Source organism: Lemur catta, chromosome 1 (assembly GCF_020740605.2).
Source record: "Lemur catta isolate mLemCat1 chromosome 1, mLemCat1.pri, whole genome shotgun sequence".
Taxonomy (NCBI): Eukaryota; Metazoa; Chordata; class Mammalia; order Primates; family Lemuridae; genus Lemur; species Lemur catta.
The window spans coordinates 121272588-121293702 of record NC_059128.1 but is presented as its reverse complement, the minus strand read 5'-3'; the positions used below and the strand labels follow the sequence as shown (position 1 = coordinate 121293702).

The 21115-nt window shown below is 43.1% G+C and overlaps 1 long non-coding RNA gene across 2 annotated transcripts in view; it reads right to left on the bottom strand.

Moving 5' to 3' along the window:
- LOC123639841 overlaps positions 1–20640 on the bottom strand; it is a 64814-nt gene extending 44174 nt beyond the window's left edge. For both annotated transcript variants that reach the window (XR_006735816.1, XR_006735817.1), the window contains exon 1: positions 20585–20640. This is a non-coding gene — a long non-coding RNA (uncharacterized LOC123639841). The remainder of the gene's footprint in view (positions 1–20584) is intronic.
- Between the last annotated feature and the right edge of the window lie 475 nt (positions 20641–21115).

Sequence of the window (21115 nt, the reverse complement as noted above, 5' to 3'; positions counted from 1 at the left end):
AAGTAGGAAGTGCATGGTGAATTGCAATTGTTTTGGAAAGCTTTAAGAGTTTTTTGCTGGAGTGACATTTTCTTTTGAGAATCTTCTCAGTTTTGAAATGAGAAAAAAAATGTCAAAAATTAGCGTGAGTCTTGGGTTGAATATAGCAATAGATAGAGGATAGATAGAGCGTGCTGTGCTCTAATGGAAGGATAAATTCCTGTCAGTGCTTGTGAGATAAGGGAAAAACGATCTCAATTTCTCCTACCATCCTCCTCTCACAACAGAGAATACTTTTGTGACCTCTGGTCACCAATGTGTGGGTATTTCTCCCCATTAAGGAAGCAAGTAATTTTGCAGATTCTCAAGTGGACACCAGCTGAGTGTCCTCTAATTCTATTCAACTCTGGCACTATCTACCTGGAGACAGCATCTGATCCCACAGGTTGAGGGCTCTGTCGCACAAGACCTCCCCAATTTCTGATGCCAGTCGCAAGTTCCAACTTCTTTTTTTTTTTATTTCAGCTCATTATGGGGGTACAAAAGTTCAGGTTATATGTATTGCCCATGCCGCCCCATCCCCCTGAGTAGGAGCTTCAACTGTGTCCATTCCCTACATAGTGCTCATCACACTCATCACGTAGGTATGCACCCATCCCCTCCCCCATCCCCCACTCAGAACTTCAAGCGTGTCCATTCCCCAGACACTGTGCATTGCACTCATCAAGCAGATATACACCCATCCCTTCCCGCAAGCCCGTACCTCTGTCCGATACCCAATTGGTGTTATTCCCAAATGTGCACTTAGGTGATGATCAGGGAAACCAGTTTGTTGGTGAGTACATGTGGTGCTTAATTTTCCATTCTTGGGATACTTCACTTAATAGAATGGGTTCCAACTCTCTCCAAGAGAACCAAAGAGATGCCATATCACCGTTACTTCATATAGCTGAGTAATATCCCATGGTATAGATATACCACATTTTGCTAATCCATTCATGAATTGATGGGCATTTGGGTTGTTTCCACATCTTTGAAATTGTGAATTGTGCTGCTGTAAACATTCCGGTGCAGGTGTCTTTTTCACAGAATGACTTTTGTTCTTCTGGGTATATGCCCAATAATGGGATTGCTGGATCGAATGGTAGGTCTACTTGAATCTGTTTAAGTTATCTCCTTTTTTTTTTCCCATAGGGGTTGCACTAGATTACAGTCCCACCAGCAGTGTATGAGTGTTCCTGTCTCTCCACATCCACACCAACATGTATCTTTTTGGGACTTTTCGATAAAGGCCATTCTCACTGGAGTTAAGTGATATCGCATTTTGGTTTTGATTTGCATTTCCCTGATGATTAGAGATGTTGAACATTTTTTCATATGTTTGTTAGCCATTTTTATATCTTCTTTTAAAAAATTTCTATTTATGTCCTTTGCCCACTTTTTGATAGGGTTGTTTGATTTTTTCTTGCTGATTTTCCTGAGTTCTAAATAGATTCTTGTTATCAGACCTTTATCTGATGTGTAGTATGCGAAAATTTTTTCCCATTCTGTAGGTTGTCTGTTTACTCTCATGACTGTTTCTTTGGCTGTGCACAAGCTTTTTAATTTAATCAGGTCCCATTCATTTATTTTTGTTGTTGCTGTGATTGCCTTAGTGGTCTTCTTCATAAATTTCTTGCCTAGGCCAATGTCTGTAAGAGTCTTTTCTACATTCTCTTCTAGAATTCTAATAGTTTCACAACTAAGGTTTAAGTCTATTATCCACCGTGATTTGATTTTTGTGAGAGGTGAAAGCTGTGGGTCCTGTTTCAGTCTTCTACATGTGGCTATCCAATTTTCCCAGCACCATTTATTGAATAAAGATTCTTGTCCCCAGAGTATGTTTTTGTCTGCTTTGTCAAAGATTAGGTGGCTATATGAGGATGGTTTTATATTTGGATTTTCTGTTCTGTTCCACTGGTCTGTGTCCCTGCACTTGTGCCAATACCCAGCAGTTTTAATAATCACAGCCTTGTAGTATAGTTTGAAGTCTGGCAAATTAATACCTCCCATTTTGTTTTTGTTGCTTAAAATTGCTTTTGCTAAATGGGGTCTTCTCTGGTTCCATACAAAGCGTAAAATTATTTTTTCTATATCTGTGAAAAATGATGTTGGTAATTTAATAGGGATTGCATTGAATCTGTAGATAACTTCAGGCAGTATAGACACATTAACAATGTTGATTCTTCCGATCCATGAGCATGGTATGGTTTTCCACCTATTTACATGTTCTGCGATTTCCTTCCTCAGTGTTTCGTAGTTCTCCCTTTAGAGGTCCTTTACCTCTTTAGTTAAATATATTCCTAGGTATTTTATTTTCTTTGTAGCTATTTTGAGGGGTATTGAGTCTTTAATGATTGTCCGTTTGACTGTTATTGGCATATATGAATGCCTCTGATTTGTGTGTATTGATTTTGTATCCTGAGACTTTACTGAATTCATTGATCAATTCCGGGAGTCTCTTGGTTGAACCCTTAGGGTTTTCTAGATATAACATCATATCATCAGCAAAGAGTGAGAGTTTGATCTCTTCTTTCTCTATCTGGACTCCCTTGAATCTGCTCTCTTGCCTGATAGCTCTCACAAAGACTTCCAATACTATGTTGAGAAGTAATGGGGACAGTGGGCAGCTTTGTCTGGTTCCAGTTTGAAGTGGGAATGCTTTCAGTTTTTCCCCATTCAGTATGATGTTGGCTGTGGGTTTGTCACATATGGCTTGTATCATTTTTAGATAGGCCCCGTCTATGCCTATTTTGTTAAGTGTTCTTAACATAAAAGGGAGTTGAATTTTGTCAAATGCTTTTTCTGCATCTATTGAGAGGATCATATGATTTTTATTTTTGCTTCTATTTATGTGGTGAATTACATTTATAGATTTGCGTATGTTAAACCATCCCTGCATCTCTGGGATGAAGCCCACTTGTTCGTGATGGATTATTTTTCAATAAGCACTTGGATTCGATTTGCTAGGATTTTATTGAGAATTTTTGAATCTATATTCATAAGGGATATTGGTCTGTAGTTTTCTTTTTTTGTTGCGTCCTTTCCTGGTCTTGGTATCAAAATTATGTTGGCTTGGTAAAATGTGTTGGGGAGAATTCTGTCCTTTTTGATACTGGAGAATAGTTTATGTAGGATTTGCACCAGTTCTTCTTTGTAGGTATGGTAAAATTCAGGTGTGAACCCATCTGGTCCAGGGCTTTTCTCTTTGGGAAGGTCTTTTATGGCTGTTTTGATTTCAGATCTAGATATTGGTCTATTCAGGAATTCTATTTCTTCCTAGTTGAGCTTGCGAAGGCTGTGTGTTTATAAAAATTTGTCCATTTCCTCCACATTTTCCAATTTATGTACGTAAAGATTCTTGTAGAATTCATAGATGATAGCGTGTATCTCTGTGGCATCAGTCGTGATTTCTCCTTTATGTTCCTGATGGAGTTTATTAGAGATTTTTCTTTTCTGCTCTTGGTTAGTCTAGCCAGAGCTGTGTCTATTTTGTTTATCTTTTCAAAGAACCAACTTTTTGTTTTATTGATTTCCCTTATGGTTTGTTTGTTGTCTTTTTCATTTAGTTCTGATTTGATCTTAATAATTTCTCTCCTTCTGCTGGATTTGGGTTTGGTCTGTTCTTCCTTCTCCAGCTCTTTGAGTCTATTCATTAGATTGTCTATTTGTAAGCTTTCTCTCTTTGTGATATAGACATTTATGGAAATCAACTTTCTTCTCAAAACTGTTTTAGCTGTGTCCCGCAGATTTTGGTAAGTTGTGTCTCGTTTGTCGTTTAATTCAAAGAATCTTTTGATTTCCATCTTGATTTCCTCATTTATAAAATAATCGTTCAGGAGAAGGTTGTTTAGCTTCCATGACTTTGAGTAGGAATGAGAATTTCTGTTAGGGTTCATTATTACTTTTATTCCGCTGTGATCTTAGAAGATGCATGGTATAGTTTCTATTTTTTTTAATTTTTTAAGACATGCTTTATGTCCTAAGATATGGTCAATCTTGGAGAATATCCCATGAGCTGATGAGAGGAAATATATGCAGTGGATTTTGGGTAGAATGTCCTGTAGATGTCAGTCAGGCCCATTTGTTCTAGCATTCTATTTAAGTGCATTATTTCTTTGTTTATTTTTTGTTTGGAGCATCTGTCCTGTACTGTCAGCGGCATGTTAAAGTCTCCGACCATTAAAGTGTTGTTAACTATCATTTGATTCAGATCAAGTAGGGTTTGCTTTATGAATCTGGGTGCACCTAAGTTGGATTCTTATATATTAAGTATAGTTATGTCTTCTTTTTTTTTCCAAATGTAAAGATAATTTATTTGTATGTAGGCTTAAAAAGAGCAGAAGATTGAGTTTTGGAGGGTTATAATTACACTCAAATTATGCTATTTTTCATTGAAATGATTAAAGATGTCTGAAAAATTAAATGTTGATGTAGTTGAACCCTCAGAGCACTTGCTGCTCTGCTTTCACTCCTATTCTTTTGTTTTTTTCAGCTCTTCATGGGACTACAAAAGCTCAGGTTATATACATTGTCCGTGTCCCGCCTATCCCTCTGAGTCAGAGCCTAAAGCGTGTCTATTCTCCAGACAGTGCGCCTGGCGCTCACCATGTAGTCATACCTCCATCCCCTCCCCCCACCCCTACCTCCCCGAGTCAGCACCTTCAAGCATGACCATTCCCCAGACGGTGTGCAATGCACACATCATGTAGGCATACACCCGTCCACTCCCCCAACCCCCCATCTCAGTGTGATATCCAATTGGTATCCTTCCCCGATGTGCATTTAAGGAATGATCAGGGAAACCAATTATCTGGTGAGTACATGTGATGATTCTTCTTCCATTCTTTGGATACTTCACTTAATATAATGGATTCCAAGTTTCTCCAGGAGAACCAAAGAGATGTCGTGTCACCGTTCTTTCTTAAAGCTGAGTAATACTCCGTGGAATACATATACCACAGTTTACTAATCCATGCATGGATTGATGGGCACTTGGGTTGTTTCCAAATCTTTGCGATTGTGAATTGTGCTGCTATAAACATTCGGGTAAGGGTGTCTTTGTTATAGAATGACTTTTGTTCTTCTGGGTATATGCCCAATAATGGGATTCCTGGATCAAATGGTAGGTCTACTTGAATCTGTTTAAGGTATCTCCATAATGCTTTCCACAGGGGTTGCACTAGTTTGTAGTCCCACCAGCAGTGTATGAGTGTTCCTGTCTCTCTGCATCCATGACAGCATGTGTTGTTTTGGGATTTTTTGATAAAGGCCATTCTCACTGGAGTTAAGTGGTATCTCATTGTGGTTTTGATTTGCATTTCCCTGATGATTAGGGATGTTGAGCATTTTTTCATATGTTTGTTAGCCATTCTTATATCTTCTCTTGAAAAATTTCTATTCCTGTCATTTGCCCACGTTTTGATAGTGTTGTTTGATTTTTTCTTGCTGATTTTCCTGAGTTCTAAATAGATTCTTGTTATCAGACCTTTATCTGATGTGTAGTATGTGAAAATTTTTTCCCATTCTGTAGGCTGTCTGTTTATTTTCGTGAATGTTTCTTTGGCTGTGCTGAAGCTTTTTAATATAATCCGGTCCCATTCGTTTATTTTTGTTGTTGCTGTGATTGCCTTAGGGGTTTTCTTCATAAATTCTTTGCCTAGACCAATGTGTGCAAGACTCTTTCCTACATTTTCTTCTAGAATTCTAATTCTTTCCCATTTAAGGTTTAAACCTCTTATCCACCGTGAGTTGATTTTTGTGAGAGGTGAAATCTGTGGGTACTGTTTCAGTCTTCTACCTGTGGCTATCCTGTTTTCCCAGCACCATTTGCTGAATAGGGATTCTTGTCCAAAGAGAATGTTTTTGTCTATTTTGTCAAAGATTAGATGGCTATATGAGGATGGTTTTATATTTGGATCTTCTGCTCTGCTCCACTGGTCTGTGTCCCTGCACTTGTGCCAATACCAGGCAGTTTTAAGTACCACAGCCTTGTAGTATAGTTTGAAGTCTGGCAAATTAATACCTCCCATTTTGTTTTTATTGCTTAAGATTGCTTTTCCTATATGGGGTCTTCTCTAATTCCATACAAAGTGTATAATTAGTTTTTCTAAATCTGTGAAAAATGATGTTGGTAATTTAATAGGAATTGCATTGAATCTGTAGATAACTTCAGGCAGTATAGACACATTAACAATGTTGCATCTTCCGATCCATGAGTATGGCATGGTTTTCCACCTATTTACATGTTCTGCAATTTCCTTCCTTAGTGTTTCATAGTTCTCTCTGTAGAGGTCCTTAACCTCTATAGTTTAATATGTCCTAGATATTTTATTTTCTTTGTTGCTATTTTGAAGGGTATTGAGTCTTTATGTTGGTTCTCCTATTGTTATTGCCATATATAAATGCCTCTGATTTCTCTGTATAGATTTTATAACCTGAGACTTTACTGCATTCATTAATTAATTCCAGGAATCTCTTGGTTGAGTCCTTGGTGTTTTCCAGATACAACATCACATCATCAGCCAAGAGTGAGAGTTTGATCTCTTCTGTCCCTATTTCGACACCCTTGATTACGCTCCCCTGCCTGATAGCTCTCACAAGGACTTCCAATACTATGTTGAAAAGTAATGAGGACATTGGCATACTTCTCTGGTTCCAGTTCTGAGTGGCAATGCTTTCAATTGATCCCCATTAAGTATGACGTTGTCTGTGGGTTTGTCATATATGGCCTGTATCATTTTTAGGTAGTTACTGTTTATGCCTATTTTGTTAAGCGTTCTTATCATAAAAGGGTATTGAATTTTGTCAAATGCTTTTTCTGCATCAATTGAGAGGATCATGTGGTTTTTATTTTTGCTTCTATTTATGTGGTGAATTACATTTATAGATTTTCGTATGTTGAAACACCCCTGCATCTCTAGGATGAAGCCTACTTGGTCGTGATGAATTATTTTTTTAATAAGCACTTTGATACGATATGCTAGGATTTTATTGAGAATTTTTGCATCTATGTTTATGAGAGAAATTGGTCTGTAGTTTTTTTGTTGTTGTTGTTGAGTCCTTTCCTGGTTTTGATATCAATGTTACATTGGCTTGGTAAAATGTGTTGGGGAGAATTCCATCCTTCTCGATACTGGAGAATAGTTTATGTAGGATGGGCACCAGTTCATCTTTGTATGTGTGGTAAAATTTGCGTGTGAACCCATCTGGACCAGGGCTTTTCTTTTTGGAAAGGTTTTTTTATTGCTGTTTCAATTTAAGTTCTTGATATTGGTCTATTCAGGAATTCTATATCTTTCTGATTGAGCTTGAGAAGGCTATGTGTTTCTAAGAAATTGTCCATTTCCTCCACATTTTCCAGTGTGTGTGCATAAAGATTTTTGTAGAATTCATAGATGATATCGTGTATCCCCGTGGCGTCGGTTGTGACTTCTCCTTTCATGTTCCTGATGGAGTTTATTAGAGATTTTTCTTTTCTGCTCTTGGTTAGTCTAGCCAATGGTGTGTCTACTTTGTTTATCTTTTCAAAGAACTAACTTTTTGTTTTATTAATTTCCCTTATGATATTTTTTTGTCCTTCTCATTTAATTCTGATTTGATCTTAATAATTTCTCGCCTTCTGCTGGGTTTGGGGTCAGTCTGTTCTTCTTTCTCCAGCTCTTTGAGTCTATTCATTAAGTTATCTATTTGTAAGTTTTCTGTCTTTTTGAAATAGGCATTTATGGAAATGAACTTTCCTCTCAGGACTGCTTTAGCTGTGTCCCATAGATTTTGATAAGTTGTGTCTCTTTTGTCATTTAATTCAAAGAATGTTTTGATTTCTGACTTGATTTCTTCCTTTACAAAATAGTTGTTCAGGAGAAGGTTGTTTAGCTTCCATGACTTTGAGTAGGAATGAGAGTTTCTGTTAGGGTTCATTATTACTTTTATTCCACTGTGATCTGAGAAGATGCATGGTATGATTTCTATTTTTTTTAATTTTTTAAGACATGCTTTACGACCTAGGATATGGTCAATCTTAGACATTGTCCCGTGACCTGATGAGAAGAATGTATATTCAGTGGATTTCGGGTAGAATGTCCTGTAGATGTCAGTCAGGCCCATTTGTTCTAGCATTCTATTTAAGTCTACTATTTCTTTGCTTATTTTCTGTTTGGAGGGTGTTTCCTGTGCTGTCAGTGGGGTGTTAAAGTCTCCAGTTATTACAGTATTGTTGTCTATCATTTGGTTCAGATCAAGTAGGGTTTGCTTTGTGAATCTGGGTGCGCCTAAGTTGGGTGCATATATATTAAGTATGGTTATGTCTTTTTGTTGAATTGTGCCTTTCTCCAGTATGTAGTAACCGTCTTTGTCTTTTATTACTTCTGTTGGTTTAAAAACTAAGTTATTGGAAATTAAAACTGCCACACCAGCTTTCTCCTGGCTACCGTTTGCTTGAAATATCGATTTCCATCCTTTTATTTTCAGTCTAAATGCATCTTTGCAGATTAGGTGAGTTTCCTGAAGACAGCAGATACTTGGTTTGTGTTTTTTTATCCATTGGCCCAGTCTATGTCTCTTGAGTGGGGAATTCAGGCCATTGACATTTAGTGAGAGAACTGATAAGTGGGACAGATTTCTGTTCATCTTGTTGGGCGGAACTTCATTGCTATGTTTTCTCTCTTGAACCATTGTGGTGGCTGGAATTTGATCTTTAGCTCTTGGGTGGTTTTAAATTCGTGGGTCTTTCTTGTGCTGATCCCTGTATAACTCTCTTTTGAGTACTTTTTGGAGGGCTGGTCTTGTCTTGGTGAATTCCCTCAGTCCTTGTTTATCTGAGAATGTCTTAATTTCTCCTTCATATAGAAAACTTAGTTTAGCTGGGTACAAGATTCTAGGCTGGGCATTATTCTGTTTCAGAAGAGTGAGAATGGGGCCCCAACTTCTTCTTGCTTATAAAGTTTCAGTTGAGAAATCTGGCGTAATTCTAATGGGCTTCCCTTTGTATGTTACTTGTTTCTTTATCCTTACAGCTCAAAGAAGGGTCTCTTTAGTGGATATTTTGGTCAGTCTGATGACTACGTGGTGTGGTGTTTTCCTATTTGCTATGAATCTACCAGGGGTTCTTTGAGCTTCTTGAACCTGTGTATCTAGAGTTTTGGCAAGGCCTGGGAAATTTTCCTCTATTATGTCTTCAAATAGTTTACCCAGCCCTTGCTTATTATCTTCTTCACCCTCATGGATGCTGATGACTCTCACGTTAGGCTTCTTCACATAACCCCACATTTCTTGTAGACTCTGATCTTTTTTCTTATTTCTTTGCTCTATCTCTGTGACTGACTTATTTAATTGGAAAGAGTTATCTTCAATCTCTGAGATTCTTTCTTCTGTTTGATCTGCCGTGCTCTTGAGACTTTCCACTGTGTTTTGTATTTGTAGCTCCTTGAATAAATTCTTCATTTCTAGGAGTTCAGTTTGGTTTTTCTTCAATATTTCAATTTCCTTAGTGAATTTTTCTTCCAAGTCCTGGATTTTTTTTGTGTTTTATTTGTGTTGATTATCCATTTTTTCTTGTATATTATTCAGCTGATTTATAACCCATAACTGAAATTCTTCTGGTAACATGTTGGTATTTTGAATCTGGTTTGTGCCAATTGGAGGAGAGCTGGTATTTCTCTTTGGGGGTGAGGTTTCCGTTTGTTTTTTTGTGCTCCCCATATTTTTCCGCTGAGCCCTTCCCATCTGGTTCTATCATTAGATCTTTTCTCACAGCTTCAGTCTGGCTAACAGCACGCCTTGTACTCTGTTCTTAGGCTGTGAAACAATCTAGGTATGTTGCTTCCTTTGTCCAAAGGGGGAGACTGTTGTGTGTTGTTTAGAGTTTTTTCTATCTCAGTTGGGGGACTGCTCCTGATGGGTCCACCCCCAGAGGATTGGCTTGACCTAAGACCGGTTTGGCAAGTTAAGTCATTGTGTTGTGGACTTTCAGTTAGCAGGCAGGATTCACACTATTTGCAAGGAGAAAGTGTCTCTCTCTATATATATCTGTTTTGTTTTTTTTTCCCCTGTCTTTTGGTTCTTCCTCTGTATGGGTGGTTTCTGTCTCTTTCTGCAGGAATGACACTGGCTAGGGGGAGGAGGCGGTGCCCTTGCTCACTCAGTGCCCCAGCTGCTGCAGCTCCCATAGGCAAAGGTCTACCCTGTTCCAATGTCCCCAAGCTCCAGGCTCCACACTTTTGCATCTGGGGAAGCCCTCAGTGTTCATACCCAGGCAGGGGAGCTGGAGAGGGTCCACAGACCAGGGAAGGGAGCCCCCTGGGGAGCCACCTGGCACCCTATGGCTCTGCAGCACCTAGGCCTTGGACCCCACAATGGTGGCTGACCATCCGCAGATCACCGGCCTTGGGGGGGAATGTTCAGGGTCTGGTAGGAACCAGCGCTGGGGGCCTGGCGAGCTCAGGAGTATACAGTAACTCCCTGGCTACAGGGCCACCGAAGAGGAGATATGAAAAAGAAAGAAAAAGAAAAAAATAACTAATAATAATAATAATAAAATTTAAAAAATACGAATAAAAAAAGAAAAAGAGAAAGGAAAAAAAACTAATGATAATAATAAAAAAATAATAATATTTAAAAAGAACAATACGAATAAAAAGAAAAAGAAAAAGAAAAAGAGAAAGAGAGAAAAAAAAATCTCTTATTTTGTGACCCTTCGCATCTTTTCGCCCTAGCAAAGTTCCGCTCCTTTCCCTTTAAGCGCCGCATCCCTGGGGGGATCCCCAAGAGTTTTAGCTCTTTCCCGCTGATGTCTCCTGTCCACAGAGTTCATATAAAGCCACCGCTCTTGGGGTGGATTCATGGACTATAAAAGGGAGCTGCACGGGGACCCGTGTGGCCCCCTATGGTTCCGCTGTGGCTAGGCTGTGGGTCCCAAGATGGCGACCACATGCCCGCCGATCGCTGGTGCTGGGGGAGAATGTTCAGAGCTCAGCAGGCACCAGTGCGGGGGCCCAGGGAGCACCACAGCCCACAGCAGCTCCCTGGCCGGGTGGGGGGGGTGGCCGCCAAAGAAGAAAGAAAAATAGAAAAACAAAAAACATGCTTTATAATTTCACGATCATGGTGCCTCGCCTCGACGCAGTTCTGCCCCTTTTCCCTTTAATTGCTGTGTCCCCGCGGGGATCTCCCAGAGTCTAAGCTCTTTCCTGCTGATGTCTCCTGTCCACAGAGTTCATATAAAGCCACCGCTCTTGGCGTAGGTTCACGGACTATAAAAGGGAGCTGCGCGGGGACCCGCGCGACCCCCTATGGTTCTGCAGCAGCTAGGCTGTGGGTCCCAAGATGGTGACCGCACGCCCACCGATCACCGGCGCTAGGGGAGAATGTTCAGAGCTCGGCAGGTGCCAGAGCCAGGGGCCCAGTGAACACCACGGCTCACAGTAGCTCCCGGCAGGGGGGGCGCCAAAGAAGAAAAAGAGAGAGAAAAAAAGAAAAACACGCTTTATAATTTTGCCATCACGGTCCCCTGCCTCAGCGCAGTTCCGCACCTTTTGCTTTAAGTGTTGCTTCGCCGTGGAAACCCCCCAGAGTCTAAGCTCCTTCCCGCTTATGTCACCTGTCCTCAGAGCTCCACGTCTCCCGTGGTGATTCTGCACCGACTTCAGTCGGTGATTCAGTCCCCTGATTGAGTGGGTATGGAGGTCAGTGGGAAGAACAAGCCGCTCTGCTGTGGGGCTGAACCCGCCTCACTTGTTGTTGAGGCACGTACAGCCGTCACGCACTCTGCTGTCTATTTTCCGTCCTGCACTCTCCAAATTATCTCGGTCTGATTTCCCACTCGCCTCTGTTTTTTTCTTGTTCTCTGTGTCCCACGGTGATTCTCCGTGGGTTCACACCACTCTTCTTGCGGGAGAGCAATCCTCTAGCGTTGTGGCAGGTCGAGATCCATGCCTTCCTCTCTGGGAGCACGAATCCAGGAGGTCACCTCCACTCTGCCATCTTCCCTTCCCCTAGTTATGTCTTCTTGTTGAATTGTACCCTTTACCAATATATAGTAACCATCTTTGTATTTCATTATTTTTGTTGATTTAAAAACTAAGTTATTGGAGATTAAAACTGGCACACCAGCTTTCTTTTGGCTTCCATCAGCTTTAAATATCGATTTCCACCCTTTTATTTGCAGGCTAAATGCATCCTTGCAGGTTAGATGAGTTTCCTGAAGACAGCAGATACTTGACTTGTATTTTTTTAACCATTGGGCCAGTCTATGTCTCTTGAGTGGGGAATTCAGTCCATTCACATTTAATGAGAGAATTGATAAGTGAGACTGGTTTTTGTTCCTCATGTTGGGTTGAATTTCATTGTTCTGTTTTCTCACTTGAGCCATTGTGATAACTGGGTTTTTTATCTTCTCTGGAGTAGTTTTATATTCGTTGGTCTTTCTTTTGCTGGTCCGTGTGTAACTCTGTTTTGAGTACTTCTTGGAGGGCTGGTCTTGTCTTGGTGAATTCTCTGAGTTTTTGTTTATCTGAGAGTGTCTTAGTTTCACCTTCATATATAAAACTGAGCTTAGCTGTGTATAAGATTCTAGGGTGGGCATTATTCTGTTTCAGAAGAGTGAGAATGGGGCCCCAGTCTCTTCTTACTTGAAAGGTTTCAGTTGAGGAATCTGGTGTGATTCAGATGGATTTTCCTTTGTATGTTACTTGTTTCTTTATTCTTACAGCTCAAAGAAGGGCCTCTTTAGTGGATATTTTGGTCAGTCTGATAACTGCCTGACGTGGTGTCTTCCTATTTGGTATGAATCTCCCAGGGGTTCTTTGAGCTTCTTGAACCTGTATATCTAGAGTTTTGGCAAGGCTTGGGAAATTTTCCTCAATTATATCTTCAAATAGCTTATCCAACCCTTGCTTATTGTCTTCTTCACCCTCAGGAATGCTGATAACTCTCATGTTAGGCTTCTTCACATAATCCCACATTTCTTGTAGACTCTGGTCTTTTCTCTTATTTCTTTGCTCCATCTCTGTGACTGACTTATTTAATTGGAAAGTGTTATTTTTGATTTCTGAGATTCTTTCTTCTGTTTGATCTACCCTGCTCTTGAGATTTTCCACTGTGTTTTGTAGCTCCCTGAATAAATTCTTCATTTCCAGGAGTTCAGTTTGATTTTTCTTCAATATTTCGATTTCTTTAGTGAATTTTTCTTCCAAGTCCTGGATCTTTTTTGTGGTTTCTTTGTGTTGGTTATCCATCTTTTCTTTCATAATATTCAGCTTATTTATGATCCATGTTTGAAATTCTTCCTGTGACATGTTGCTATTTTGAATCTGGTTTGTGTCAATTGGTAGAGAACTAGTAATCCTCTTTGAGGCCAAGATTTCAGCTTGATTCTTTATACTCCCTGAGCTCTTTCACTGAGCCCTTCCCATCTGGATCAATCACTAGGTCGCTTCTTTCAGCTTTAGTCTGGATAGAGGCACGACGTGCTTGCTGATCTTGGGCTGTGCAGCAGCCCAGGTAAGCTGCCTCCTCTTTCACTAGGGGGAGCCCTTCACGTGTTGTTCACGATTTTGCTACCTCAGCTGGGGGGCTGCTCCTGTTGGGTCCAGCCCCAGAGAATTAATTTGACCCAAAACCAGTTTGAGAGTCCCGTCACTGGGCTGTTCTAATTGCAGATGGAAAGTGACTTTTTCCTTGCCTCTTCCTCTCCCAAGGTGGTTTCTGCCTCTCTCTGCGTGAAAGACAGTGGCTAGGGGGAGGAGGTGGTGCCCTCATTCACCCAGCGCCCTGGCTGCTGCAGCTCCCGGGGGTGATGTTCTGCCCCACCCCAATGTCTGCAAGGTCCAGGCTCCACTCCCTCGCAACTGGGGAAGCACTCAGTGTTCACGCAAAGGTGGAGCTCCTAGTGGGGGTTTACAGACTAGGGGAGGGAGCCGCCCAGGGAGCCCCCAGGTTCCCAATCACTCTGCAGAGGCTAATCTATGGCCCTGACAATGGCGGCTGCCTGTCCGCAGATTGCTGGCACTAGGGGTGAATGTTCAGGGGCCAGCAAGGGCTGGAGGAGCCAGGGATTGAGGGAGCCCAGCTGCCCGCGTAAAGGAGACAGTTCAGCGTTCCCCAGGACTCTTTCACTGCAGGCCAGCACAAACCCTCTGCTGCCAGTTGCAGTCCACCCACAGAGCTCCAGGGTCCAAAATGCCTCCTGCTATTGTCTCGTCTCCACAGAGCCCCACGTCTCTGGCGGTGATTCTGCACCGGCTTCAGGAAGATCCCTAATTGAGTGGGTGTGGAGGTCAGTGTGGAAACAAGCTGCTTTCCTGTGGTGCTGAACCCACCTCACTTGCTGGTGAGGTGGGTACAGCCATCCCACGCTCCCCTCTCTATTGTCTGTCCTGCACTCTCCAGATTTTCACGATCTCATTTCCCATTCACCTCAGTCTTTTCTTGCTCTCTGTGTCCTACGCTAATTCTCCATGTATTCACACCACTGTTCTTGTGGGGGAGTGATCCTCTAGCGTTGTGGCAGACTGAGATCCACGCCTTCCTCTCCAACAGCACAAATCCAGGAGGTCACCATCACTCCGCCATCTTTCCTCCCAAGAATATCCGAGGAAATGCCAGGGCCCCCACTTCTCCAGCCCCAACTTGTTTTGCACATGGTTTCTGACTGGCTCTAATTCTGAGTTCCTGAGACTAGGTTTCATTAATTTGCTAGAGCAACTCACAGAACTCAGGGAATCACTTAGTTATATTCACCAGTTTATTACAAAGGATATTACGCAGGCTACAGATGAATGACCAGATGGAAGAGATGCACAGGGAAAGACATGTGGGAAGGGATGCAGAGCTTCCCCACCCTCTCTTGGCACACCACCATCTGGAAACCTCCTCGTGTCCAGCTATCTGGAAGCTCCCTGAACCCAGTCCTTAGGGGAGATTTTTGGAGGCTTCATTAAGTAGGTATCATTGATTAAATCATTGGCCACTGATGATCAACTCAAACTTGAGCCTGTCTCCCCTCCCCTGAGGTTGCAGGGTGGGGCTGAAAGTTCCTACCCTCTGTCACTTAGCTGGTTTTCCTGGTCACCAGCCCCCATCTGGAGGCTTTCTATGGGCCCACCAAGAGTTGCCTGACTAGTCGCCTCCTGGCATCTGCATCTCTCAGGAAATTTGAAGGGTTTTAGCTCTGTGCCAGGGACTGAAGGCAGAGACCAATATGTACACAGTCATGTTCCACAAACAATGGAGAACATGACTGTTCCACATAACAATGGAGCCTGCCAATATGACAGTTATCCCATAATATTATAATGGAGCTGAAAAACTTCTATTGCCTGGTACCATGGTAGCCCTCATCATTTTATAATGTAATCACTGTATTTATTTTTTTAAAGCACAAAAGCAAACCCTTTTTATTTTAGAATCATTTCAGACTTGCATAAAAATTACAAAAAAATACCAAGAATTCTTGTATACCCTTTACCCACATCCTCCAAATGTTAGCATTTTACCATATTTACTTTATCATTCACTCTCTCTATATATTTTTCCCCTAAAACATTTGAGAACAAGTTAAAAATATGATTTACCCTTTTACCCCTTTATCACTAAATAACTTCAGTGTGTAGTATTTCCCCAAAACAAGGGCATACTCTTCCATAACCTCAATACAATAAAAGTCAGGAATTAATATTGACATAATACTATTGCCTAATTTACAGACTGTATTCAAGTTCAGTTTCTAATGTCTTTTGTAGCAATAGAAAAAAATTTCCTCACCCAGAATCTGATCCAGGAAAACTCATTGCCTGCAGTTGTCCTGTCTTCAGAGCCCCCTTAACCTGGAGCAGTTCTTCAGTCTTTATCTTTCATAACCTTAACATTTTTGAAGAGTGAAAGTCAGTTATTTTGCAGAATGTTCTCAGTTTGCATGTGTCTGGTGTTTCTTGAGTAGGTTTAGGTTATATATTTTTGGCAGGAATACAGCAGAGGTAGTGTGTCCTCAACACCTGGCATCAGGAGGCACCTGACAGCAGTCTGTCCTAATGTCGGTGATGATACCTTGGACCACTTGGTTAAGATGATCTCTGCTAGGCTTCTCCATGGTAAATATTTCCCCCCTTTTATTTAACAAGTATTTTGGGGGAAGATGTTTTTAAACCATGTAAATATCCTACTTCTTTTTATACTTTCACCAACTAGTTTTAACACCCATTGTTGATTCTTTTTTTTCTTTTTTTTATTTCAGCATATTATGGGGGTACAAAAGTTTAGGTTACGTATATTGCCCTTTCCCCTCTTTCCCCCAAATCAGAGCTTCAAGCGGGTCCATCCCTTAGATGGTGTGCATTGCACTCATTATATATGTATACACCCATCCTCTCCCCCATCCCGCCACATCTGCCCAACACCGATTGATGTTATTCCTAGATGTGCTCTTAGGTGATGATCAGTGTAACCAATTTGATGGTGAGTACATGTGGTGTTTATTTTTCCATTCTTGGGATACTTCACTTAGTAGAATGGGTTCCAACTCTACCCAGGAAAATACAAGAGGTGGTGTATTACCATTGTTTCTTATAGCTGAGTAGTACTCCATGGTATACATATACCACATTTTATTAATCCATTCATGTATCAGTGGGCACTTGGGCTGTTTCCACATCTTTGCAATTGTGAATTGTGTTGCTATAAACATTCAGGTGCAGATGTCTTTTTTATAGAATGTCTTTTGTTCTTTTGGGTAGATGCCCAGTAATGGGATTGCTGGATCAAATGGTAGGTCTACTTGTATCTGTTTAAGGTATGTCCATATTGCTTTCCACAGAGGTTGCACTGGTTTGCAGTCCCACCAGCAGTGTATGAGTGTTCCTATTTCTCCGCATCCACGCCAACATTTGTTGTTTTGGGACTTTTTTGATAAAGGCCATTCTCACTGGAGATAAATGATATCTCATTGTGGTTTTGATTTGCATTTCCCTGATGATTAGAGATGTTGAGCATTTTTTCATACGTTTTTTGGCCATACTTCTGTCTTCTTTTGAAAATTTCTGTTCATGTCCTTTGCCCACTTTTAAACCCATGAGATTAAGGCCTGTTATGTGCCGGGCAGCAGGCATAAAACCCAGCTCAGGCATCCTGCATGGAGAGCCAGCACCTACCAGGAGCGCAGTGTAAGCAGCAGTGTGCATGGGCGGGGAGGTACACGGAGCTGCTGTTCCTCTCCGAAAGGGTCCCTGGTAACCCTGCTTTTAGACTTCACATGTTTTCCTGTCTTTTTTCTCATCCTTGGGCTTTTACTTCAGTGCAGACGCCTACGTTTACTAAGATACTCCTCTGCCTACGTTTCAAAAATCAGAAAACCTGAGTCCTGGTAGCCAAAACATCCCTACTTTGTACAAACCAATGAAACTTGAATTATAAACACCAGCATGGCATTCAGAAAGATTAAGTACTAAAAGACATTGTGTTCTTTGATTTCTATTTTGTTTTTTTTAGAGACAGGGTCTCACTCTGCCTCCCAGGCTGGAGTGCAGTGGCATCCTCTAACTCACTGGAATCTCAAACTCCTGGGCTCAAGCAATCTTCCCATCTCAGCCTCCTGAGTGGCTGAGACTACAGGCATGTGCCATGTAGTCTCAGCTGATTTTTTTTTTATTTTGTTAAGATGTTGCAGGAGGGTGGCAGGTGGCAGGGGTCTCACTAAGTTGCTCAGGCTGGTCTTGAACTCTTGGCTTCAAGGGATCCTCAGGCTTAGAGCTCCCAAAATGCCAGGATTACAGGTTTGGGCCATGCAGGCAGGGTCTTGATTTTTATTTTCTATGGGTAATGAAAAACAAATAGTTCTTGTTTTTTTCTGCTCACAGTAAAGGGGAAGCTGAGATTCTCCCAGGCTGGGCTATTACAATTCACGCTGCCATGGCCTCCACCAGACTGGTGTTCCTTGGGGATCCAGGCTACCCAGTCTTGTGTCACCTTGAGGTTTAAAAAAATAAAATCTGTCCTGAGCTCTGGATTTGCTGTCCCAAAGTAGGTGAGCAACTTGAAAGCTCTGGCTTAGAGGAGGCTCTGGGGACACTGGAAAGCCTACTTCATAAATGCAGATGGTGATGGGATGGCACCTCAGAATGTGAAGTGGGCTCTTTCACCTACCTACAAAGTGCCCCCTGCACTTTACTGAGCTCCAGAAAGTCCTGGAGAGACAACAAGTCCATTAACTGTTGCTTTGGCAAACTCAAGCTCCCTGGGTGCTCACAAGGCACAGCATGACTTCAGTGACCCAAGCACCCACCAAGGGGGGTTTAGTTGATGACAAGTTCTTCTGGGGAGCACTAAGGGGGATTCCTACACTTGTACCCTCTTTATCACTGCCTGGCTGTTTCCTCCAAGGCCCTGGCCGGCCAGTGAGCCAAGAGTAAATGCTCACGATCTGGAAAGAATAAGCCCAGTTCATTCATTCCTGCAGCTTAGGACTGCTCTGACAAATGTACCTCCGCTGCAAGGGATGGGGCTGGTCCTAGTGAGCCCACCCACAGCTCGGGAAGGGAAGGTTTAACACTTATGGAGATGAGCACCATCTTTTTCTTCAGCAAATTTCTTAAATATCTGGCTCATTGACTTTTAATAACATAATTATAAGCCATCACTAACTTACTTTGAGAAATGATTACAAAGCATCATTGAAACTTTTTATAAAAACCAGAAAGTAATATCAGAAAATTCTATAAGGTAAGAGCTGTTGCTGACCCTGTTTCCTCCCTTTCTTAGCCATACAGAGCTGGGCCAAACCCTGTTTTAGTAGTTTGGAGTTATCTTCCTCTGTGTCCTCACTGGCCCTCCCCTGCCCCAGGGGCCAACAGCAGGGGTGGGTCTACTTCATGCCACTTTAGAATGACCCAGTTACTGCGGGAATCATTTGGAAACTCTCAAAGCTTGTTTGGGAACCTCTACAAATCCTGTTTCCTTTCCCAGAACTGAGCTGTAACATGATACTGACCTGTCCTGTGGTGTCACAGAGCTGGAGTCTCAAAGGCCACCCATCCACAGATACCACAGCTTAAAAACAAGGCCCAAATGACAATCAGGAGGTGGCTTTTAACACCTTTCAGAAGACTGCTAGTTTCAGCTTGCCCTGTGATTCTCACTCCAAACCCCTCAGCTCCCATTCTAAGTCCTCTAATGAATTAAAGACTTGCCTAAAACAGGGAAGCCCCTTTGGAGGCATTTTTGTATCCGTATCTTCCAGGGCTGGCAATTCACTCCTCTGCCACCAAAGAGGCAGCAAGTCCCTGAGCCATTCTATGGTGCCCAAAATTTATTTTCGTGTCACACTTGTTTCAAAGGATGTAAAAACAACACTGGGCAGATAGGTGGGAACCAACCCTCCAGTTTGAAATCAGTGGAAACCTCACAGATAATTCTGTCTTCCCTGGGGAAATGTTCCCCGATTTCAGGGTTTATCACAAAATGCTAGTTTGGTTAAGAACATTTGCACACACAGGCTGCCCAAGCTGTCCTGTTCTCAGAGAGGGCACTCCTTATCTCTCTGTCAGTTCAGAGAGAGGATTTCAAAAGAAAATAAAAAAGGAAAAGAAAACTTGCCCACCTTCCTCCAGGATTTGGGTACTCAGGGAGGGGGAGAGGTCTGCAGCACCCGGAGTCATGGAAGTTTCTGTTTTAGCTAAGCACTCAGTTTTGTCTCTTTCTACACAACTCTCTAATTGTTTATAAATGTTTATACTAGCCAGCTGGGGGCGGGGGAAGAAAAGAAACAATACCCTGTGGTGGGAACAGACTAGAATAGCACCTTTTTATCTAGGGTACCTTGAGATGAAAGAAAGGTCAGAGAAGCAATTTTTTTTTTTTTTTTTTTTTTAAGGAGCAACACAGTAAATGCCTCACAGTAGCGTCTGGGAATTTTTACTTTTTCTTAAATTTCAAAAAGATCTGAAAAATCAAGATAAAGCACTCCTCTTTGTATCCACCAAACCAAATGACATAGCAGCCCACACATGAGAGCTTTAAGCAGCTTATAGAGACACTGAGAAGACAGCGAGAGTCAGAGACAGAGCCAGCGCGGGCGAGCGGGGACAGGGCCGGCGTGGGACGCAGAAGAGAAACAAACGCTGTTTACTCTCCAGGTTTCATCCAAACCTGCGGCTTCACCAGGGCCGCTCAGGCTGTTTCACTAAAGCAAGTATTTCCGGGCGTCTCTGCGGCTTTTTAAAGTGGAGACGCCCCCTGCGCGCTGAGCCGCCTGAAAGGGAGGGACCCACAACTCAGGGCCACAGATGAAAGCACCTGCGCCTCGCCTTCCGATTGAAAGTCGGCAGCGGCGCCAGCAACGTCGCCCTGGTGAAACTTCTCCATGCAGCCAAGCGACCAGGCGGCCTGAACTCCACCTGCTTGACTCCCGATCGTCTGTCACTACGTTCTGCGGCGGTCCCTTTCAGTGGCTCCGTGCCTGCGCCATCCCCGAGGCCAGAAAACGTCCTGCACTCTGCGCTGGAGCTGGGCCTTAGGAGCCCTCTGCGGGCAGCAGCCACGTGCCCCCACCCCTGCCCCTGGCGCCCCGAGCCCCGCTCACCGGAGAAGTTGTCGAAGGCCGTGGGGACGTCCTCGGTGGGGTAGCCCTCTTGCCCACGGCGCCGTCGCTGACCAGCACGCACTTGACACCACGCCCCTCGGCACCGCCCGCGCGCCCCCTGCCCACCCCCTGGCTCCCCGGACCCGCGACCCCCGCGTCCCCTGCGCTCCCGGCGCGGCGGCACGGGAGGCGCCTCGCAGCGGCTGAGAAACACACGGTCCCCCTGCTGCGGGGGCGTCAGTCCTCGAGCGCCCCACGAGCAGCAGCGAGTGAGCAGGGCCCTGCCCGACCGCCCCTCCACCACCGAGGGCTGCGGGAGGGAGAAGCTGTCACCGATCACCGCGGGCGCGACCCCTGCACCGGAAGGCCGCCATTCCAGGCCACACGCCTAGCACACAAAGGCGGCCGGGGAGGGTCACGCCTCCGCGTTGCAGCGGCGCCAACCGGCTCTGCCCCGCGCGACGGGAGGACCGCGGCCCGAGCGCTCTGTCTCCGCCCGGCTTCCCCGGGACACGGCGCGTGGGGGTCGGG